The sequence below is a fragment of the Dipodomys ordii genome, unplaced genomic scaffold, assembly GCF_000151885.1.
Source record: "Dipodomys ordii isolate 6190 unplaced genomic scaffold, Dord_2.0 Scaffold67, whole genome shotgun sequence".
NCBI classification, from domain to species: Eukaryota; Metazoa; Chordata; class Mammalia; order Rodentia; family Heteromyidae; genus Dipodomys; species Dipodomys ordii.
This window is the reverse complement of record NW_012267283.1, coordinates 11,069,594-11,077,691: the sequence shown is the minus strand read 5'-3', so window position 1 is coordinate 11,077,691 and position 8,098 is coordinate 11,069,594.

Below are 8,098 nucleotides of genomic sequence, written 5' to 3'. Positions count from 1 at the left end.
TCTCACAGACTTTCCTGCCTAATTTGAACCACAATCCTCAGATCTCCACTTCCTTAAGAGCTAGGATTATAGGCATGTACTTTGGGCACCTGGCACTACTTTTTTTTTTTCCAGTCCTGAACTCAGTGCCTGGGCCCTGTCCCAGAGCTTCTTTTGCTCAAGGCTAGCTCTCTACCACTTGAGTCACGACTCCACTTCCGGCTTTTTCTGTGTAAGTGGTACTGAGGAATCATACCCAGGGCTTCAAACATGCTAGGCAAGCACTCTACCACTAAGCCACATTCCCAGTCCAAATGTGTGGGGGTTTGTTTATTTTATTTATTTTTTGCTTGTTTATATTTTTGCCAATCCTGGGCTTGAACTCAGGGTTCTGTCCCTGAGCCTCTCTGTGCTCAAGGCTAGTGCTCTACCTCTTGAGCTACAGCACCACTTCCATTATTTATTTTTACTTTTATTTTTTTGAGATAGAGTTTTGCTATATATCACTGGCTAGCCTCATGAATCTTCTTGCTTCAGCTGCCCCAGTGCTGGGATTAGTCTTGTACTCTATATCTATCTAGCTACTGAATTCTTTGTTTTCACAGAACTTCTAGATTATGTCCAAATTCATCCTAAAAGCAGCACTACCCTCTGTAGTGGTTAGTTTATATTCAGAAGGGACAGAGCAAAGGACCAAACTCACAGCCTAGCCTGCCACCAGCCCATTGTTACTTATATCAACTACCCTCTATGAGGTCTGTTGTTGAATCCTTGCCTTCCATTTTAGCTGACTTTTTCAACCCTTAGAATTTAAAGTTTCCTGTAAAGAATGTGTGTTGGAACCTAACTTGATGCATAGTCTGGGTTGTATAGAAACTTCAACATCCTGCTTCCAGAGGATTCCTGTGGAGTTGGAGTTTAGAGTTGAAATAAACTACATCAGACTCTGCTCAAAAAGGAATCTTCCAAATGGTTCAGTTCACTGTGCCTGCCAGAGGCTGTGTACACTCAGTGTAGGGCTCTTGTTGGAACCCCTTGAGGAACAGTTACCTCTGGCTGGAGCTGCTGCCACTGGGTGGATGTAAGTGGCACTTGCATCATCCTGTCAACTGGGTCACAAGCTCTGGCTCCAGCACTTTCCCTTGGAGGTAGCTGGCTTTCCTCTCTCATTCCCTGACAGACACTCCCTCCTCTCTCCCTAGGCTTCCTCGGGGTGAGTTAAGCTTCTGTATTCTATCACAATCTACCCAACAAATGTCAGGAATTTTTATTGTGTATGCTGTTATTATTTACTGATGGTTTGATTATATTTTTAGCCTGGTCCAAGGGAAGAGGAGTAACTCTAGCAGATAGGAAATCTATTGGAAGGTCCTTCTTGCCTGGCTTTTCCCTAATTGTGAGTACCAAGACAGAGTCCAGGGTCTGAGCTGATCTGGTTTAACAGCATATGTCCTGGGAACATTCAGCACATGGATGAAGAATCCCTTTGTATTTCTCTATGTTCTGTATTGTGGTTCTCTATGCAAAATCTCATGCCCCCTTGGAAAGGAAGGGAGTGGCAAGCCTGCCTAGACTTGTAACTAGGACCCACCTTAGCAAGAAGCACATCTTATTCTTATGTTTAAATGTCAGAATGTTCTTGCTAATCAAGAAAGAAATTAAAATAAACCCAGTCAGAGTAACCATCCTCAAAGTCTGCTAGAAACACTGAGAATTACTCATACCTCTTATGAAGGGCCTTGGACTTTCAATGAAGCAAAAATAGGATGTTGTACTTTATAATTGATACTACTTTCATCACTAAAATTGGAGACTGCATTTCACTTCTCATGAAACACTAATAGAAGCAATTATCAGCCAAACAGTGTAGTAAAACGGATAGATCAAGGACTCTCTTTGGTGCTAGTTCTAGGGCTTGAACTGCAGGCCTTGTTGCTGTCCCAGAGCTTTTTTCTTTCTTTTTCTCAAGGCTAGTGCCATACCACTTGAGCTATAGCTCCACTACTGGTTTTATATTTATTTATTTTTCACTGGTGATTAATTAGAGACTTTTCTGCCTAGTCTGGCTTCGAAACATGATCCTCAGACCTCAGCCTCCTGAGTAGGTTTACAAGCATGAGCCACTAGCACCCAGCAAGGACTGTTTCTTAGTTCTTCTATTTCCTTCTCTCTCTCTCTCTCTCTCTCTTTAAAAAAAAACTTTTTGTCAGGCTCTTGCTATGTAACCCAGACTGACTTTGTATTCTTGATTCCTTCTATCTAGCTTCCTGACTGCTAAGATTTTTTTTTCTGCCAGTCCTGGGGCTTGAACTCAGTACCTGGGCACTGTCCCTGAGCTTCTTTTGTTCAAGGCTAGCACTTTACTACTTGAGCCACAGCACCACTTCCAGCTTTTTCTGTGTATGTGTTACTGAGGAATCAAACCCAGGGCTTCATGCATGCTAGGTAAGCACTCTACCTAAGCTATATTCCCAGCCCAAGATTACAATCTTGTGTCACTACACCTGGCAAGAGCCTTGACTCTTGAAACAGAAAATAGTAGGTATCTATTTCTACCAACTGACTACTAGCTTCTATTTGTACTCAGTTTGGATACCACACTTTGTTCTCATTCAGGGAGGTTGGGGTGAATCTTATGAGATATATTTTTTTTGTCTGGTTGTGGGGCCTGAACTCTGGGCCTGGGCACTGTCCCTCAGCTCTTCAGCTCAAGGCTAGCGCTCTACCACTTGAGCCACAGCGCCACTTCTGGCTTTTTTCTTTTTACTTATGTGGTGCTGAGGAATGGAAACCAGGGCCCCAGGCATGCAAGGCAAGCGCTCTACCACTCACTGAGCCACCCTCCCAGCCCTTATGAGATATCTTAAATGACTGAGTCCATCTAATGAGCAAACTGTCCTTCTAGAAAAACACACATCTGCAATGACCTAGCAAAACTCTGTTCTTATATCCACTACCCAGTATGGTAGTAAAAAAAAAAGTTCAGGGACAGTACCTGGTCCCAAAGTTCAAGCCCCAAGACTGACCAAAAAAAAAAACCCACAGGAAAAAAATTTATATTATAGTTCTGATTATTACTTCATAACCCTGGGAAAGTGACTTACTTTTTTTTTGGAAAGGGGGGGTTGTTTGTTTGTTTTTTGTAGGTCCTTGGGCTTGAACTCTGGGCTTACCTCTTCAGCTTAAGGCTAGCGTTCTACCACCTGTGCACCACTTCCAGTTTTCTGGTGGTTTATTGGAGATCAGCATCTTATGGATTTTCCTGCCAGGGCTGGCTTTGAACCATGATCCTCAGATCTCAGCCTCCTAAGTAGCTAGGATTACAGGTGTGAGCCACCAGCGCCCAGCAAAGGTAACTTTACCTTTAGAGGTCTTTGCTTAAACTGGTGTGGCTGTTGAGATAGTCATTTTCCCTTTCTGAAAACAAAACACTAGTGGGTGTTTTGTTTAGTTTTGGTGGTGGGTTACTACTGGAGATTGAACCCAAGGCCCCAACCTCTGATTACTAGTGTCTTTATAAATAACAACTCCAGCTCTGCCTGGCCTACTTTTCTCAGGGTAGATAATTGGCTAAAGAAGATGGTAGTGAAAGGGTTTTGGTAGCCATTAAGATATAGGATGTAGCCAGGCACTGGTGGCTCATCCCTGTCATCTTAGCTCAGGAGCTGAGATCTGAGGATTGCAGTTCAAATCCAGCTCAGGCAGGAAAGTCCAAAAGACTGTTATCTTTAAACCCCCACCCTCAAAAAATAATAAATAAAAAGTCAGAAGTGGAGCTGCAATTCAAGTGGTACAGTGCTAGCCTTGAGTGAAAAACCTCAAGCACAGTGCCCAGGCCTTTAGTGCAAGCCACAGTACCAGCACACACACACACACACACACACACACACACAATATTGCTATTAACTCTCATATTTCCTAGCTGGAGACATCCCTTTCTTTCAAGGGGGCAATGTTTCATCCCTCCCCATTCTACTAAGAGGTTTCTCACCTTTGCCCATAATTCTCCCCCACTGAGTTAGCAACAGATAGGTCTCTACAAGAACATTCTTTAAGGGGTCCAGTGTTACTTCATGAGAAACAAGGAAAGGGCTTGTGCCAGCTGCATGTCTGCTGGGGTCAACAGTGAGCAGACAGAGAGGCTTTCAGCAGGAACAGTTACAGGCCTCTGGCTCTTGCCCACATCCTGAACCACCAGAGACACAGGTTCATAGGCCTCTATCAGGATGGTAATAACAAGACATACAGAGGATACTCAGAGTTGTCTAGGTCAGCCACAGGAGAAGCTCAGAATGGTGCAGATTGTTGTTCAGTCTACTGGGTGTGTAATAAGTGTTTGGTATGAGTAAGGTCCTGCGTTCACCACCAGGGATGAAAGATGAGTCAGACATGCTGCTAGTCCTTGAGACCTTACGGTTTACTGAAACAGACCCATGAGTGTCATACACAGGAAATGTAATGGCCAACGCCTGCAGTCTGAGCACATCTGATAGATCACTTAAATCTGAAAGCTCAGGGAAGGTTTTGCAGAAGAGATGAGATTTAAACCTTAACCCTTAACTAAAGTGTAGAGAAAAGGGCATTGCAGATGGAGGGAGATATAAGTGCAAAGTCACAAAGATATCGAAGGGTATCATGGCTCTAAGCATGGGACCAGTGAGGCTACTAAAAGAAAGAGTCAGAATAGGAGAGGTAATTGGATACTCAAGGATCCTGGCTAGTATATTATGACAGGGAGTCACTGATAGGAGTCACTGATAGAATGAGAGAAGAAATCTGATGGGCAGATAAGGCTCTTAGAGCTTTGAGAGGGCCCATCTGGATCAGTGTATCAGGTTCTGAAATTCTTTTTTTTTTCTTTTTTTTTGTGGGGGCTTGAACCCAGGCCTGGGCACTGTCCCTGAGCTTCTTTAGCTCAAGGCTAGTGCTTTATCACTTGAGCCATAGTGCCACTTCCAGCGTTTTCTGTTTATGTGGTGCTGAGGAATTGAACCCAGGGCCTTATGCATACGAAGCAAGCACTCTACCACTGAGCCACCTTCCCAGCCCCAGGTTCTGAAATTCTTTAAGAGGAGCTGGGCCCTGGTGGCTCACACCTGTAATGCTAGCTACTCAGGAGGCTGAGATCCAAGGATTGCAGTTCGAAGCCAGCCCAAGCAGGTAAATTCCTGAGACTCTTTTTTTTTGGGGGGGGTGTCTGGTCATGGGGCCTGAACTCTGGGCCTGGGCGCTGTCCCTCAGCTCTTCAGCTCAAGGCTAGTGCTCTACTACTTGGGCCACAGCGCCACTTCCGGCTTTTTGCTTTTTGCTTATGTGGTGCTGAGGAATCAAACCCAGGGCCTCATGCATGCAAGGCAAGCGCTCTACCGCTGAGCCACCTTCCCAGCCCCAAATTCCTGAGACTCTTATCTCCAATAAATTACTCAGAAAAAAGCTGGAACTGGCGCTGTGACTCAAATGGTAGAGCGCCTTGAGCACAAATGGTAGAGTAGCCTTGAACACAAAGAGGCTCAAGGGTCAGTGCCCAGGCCCTGAGTTCAAGCCCTAGGACCTGCAAAAAAGAAAAGAAAAGAAAAAACAGAAGAAGCCCCAACAACTAACAACCTTCAACTGAGAGGATTGGCCATGAATGGAGAAAGGGATTAATTGCCATATCAAGACTTGAGACCTGGGGCTGTGAAGGTGGCTCAGTGGTAGAGCGCTTGCCTTGTATACCAGAGGCCCTGGGTTCGATTCCTCAGCACCACATAAGCAAAAAGCAAAAAGCCGGAAGTGGCGCTGTGGCTCAAGTGGTAGAGCACTAGCCTTGAGCTGAAGAGCTGAGGGACAGCGCCCAGGCCCAGAGTTCAGGCCCCACGTCCAGACCCCCCCCCCAAAAAAAAAAGCAAAAAAGACTTGAGACCAGTAAACAGATCTTGGGACAGAATCATGGTCCCTAGTCTCTGAAGGACAGTCACAAGGTTCCAAGTAAAAACTTGAGATTTCAGCTCAGTTCCACCAAGATGTTTCCAATGGTCAGAATTATGATTTCTGGTGGCCTAATGTGCAGAAATATCATTTAATTAGTAAAGACCCTGGAGGGATAATAAAAAATATGTCCCAAAGCTATCCTGCTCAAACATGGAATGTCTCCTCAGAATTATATAGCTAATTCCAAGTGTGTATAGGCCCTGCACTTGTTGACCCCATTTAGTTTATAAGTTTTGTATTGTGTCTGAGTCTTTTCATTCTAGCTCAGCATTCTAATAAAATACCCATGGCTCCTTGAATGTGTAAAACAGGTTTCAAGCCCAGAACCTCTAACACCAAGCAGAATGGCAACATAATTTTAGCTTCTGAGCAAAATGAGTCTCACAATAGTCAGTACAGTATGCACATTAACATTTGAATATGCTGTATAATAAGCATGCTAATTATAGAAGAGAAGAATACTTGAAGAATAAAATAAGCTGTGATCATTAGAGGAGAAAGGGGTTAGCAATTCATGACATGGGCTGGTGTTTGATAATATTCAAGAGTGCATGATGACTCTTGTCCCAGGAGAAAGAGAATTATTATTATTATAAAAAGGTGCGGGGGGGGGCAGGTGCCAGTGGCTCATGCCTGCAATCTAGCTACTCAGGAGGCTGAGATCTGAGGATCGCAGTTCAAAGCAAGGCTGGGCAGGAAACTCCATGAGATTCTTATCAACAATAAACCACTAGAAAACCAGAAGTGGCACTGTGGCTCAAGTGGTAGAGCACTGGCCTTGAGCTGAAGAGCTTAGGGACAGCACTCAGGCCCAGAGTTCAAGCCCCACAACCGACCAAAAAAAAAAAAAAAAAAAAAACTGCTGGGCCCTGGTAATTTATGCCTGTAAACCTAGCTACTCAGGAAGTTGAGATCTGAGAATTGAAGCCAGCCCTGCCAGGAGAGACTTTTCTCCAATTAACTACCAAAAACACTAAAGTGAAGCTGTGGTTTAAGTAATAGATCATTAGTCTTGAGTGAAAAAGCTCAAGGACAATATCCAGACCCTGAGTTCAAGCCCTAGGATCAGAACAAAAAGAAAAAAAATGTGATGGTAGCTTATAGTAATTACAATTTTTATTGGAGGGGTTGGGTATGTGGCTTAGTGGTAGAATACTTGCCTTGCATACATTAAGCCCTGGGTTTGATTCCTCAGTACCACATAAAAAAAATCAGAGTACTAGCCTTGAGCAGCTCAGGGACAGTGCCCAGGACTGGCAAAAATAAATAAATAAATAAAATGAAACCTTTAAAGAAAACAATTTTTATTGAAAATAAATTTGTGGTATAGACGTTTTTCTTTTTCTTTTCTTTACTTTTTTTAATTTTTTATTTTTTTTTCTGGTACTGGGGCTTGAACTCAGGGCCTGGGCATTGTCCCTGAGTCTTTTCGTGCTTAAGGCAGCACTCTACCACTTGAGCCACAGTCCCACTTCCAGCTTTCTCTGAGTAATATTGGAGATAAGAGACTCATGGACTTTTCTGCCTAGGCTGGCTTTGAACCACAATCCTCAGATCTCAGCTTCCCGAGTAGCTAGGCATGAGCCACCAACGCTTGGCTCAGTTTTTGTTTTTGTTTTTGTTTTTAATATTCAGGTTTACTTGTAATAAGAATGGGTCATCATTTGGTTGTCTTGTTCCTTTGAACAATTTAAAAAAATGGCTGCATAGTTTCCCTCATTTCTGGTAACTAGATTGTATCTATAAATCTACAAGTAAACACACACACAGTGGGACATGATTAAAATAAATTAAATAGAACTCTAGATATTTGCACACTGAGGCCAAAGAAGGCTGTGCATAGGAGTAGTTGACAAAGGCTCAATAGCTATGTACATATGATAATATAAAATAATATTCTATAAAATAAACTCCAAGAAAAGCAAACGAGATATTTTTTAGTTGCTATTGTTGCTGTTATTGTTTTCTTTTCCTTTTGTCTTGTTTGTTAGTTTATCTGTATTTGGAAGGGTAAGGGAGAGCACAGAAAAGGTGGGACAATTGGGGCTGGGAAAGTGGCTCAGTGGTAGAGCGCTTGCCTTGCATGCTCAAAGCCCTGGGTTTGATTCCTCAGCACCACATAAGCAAAAAGAAAAAAGCCGGAAGTGGC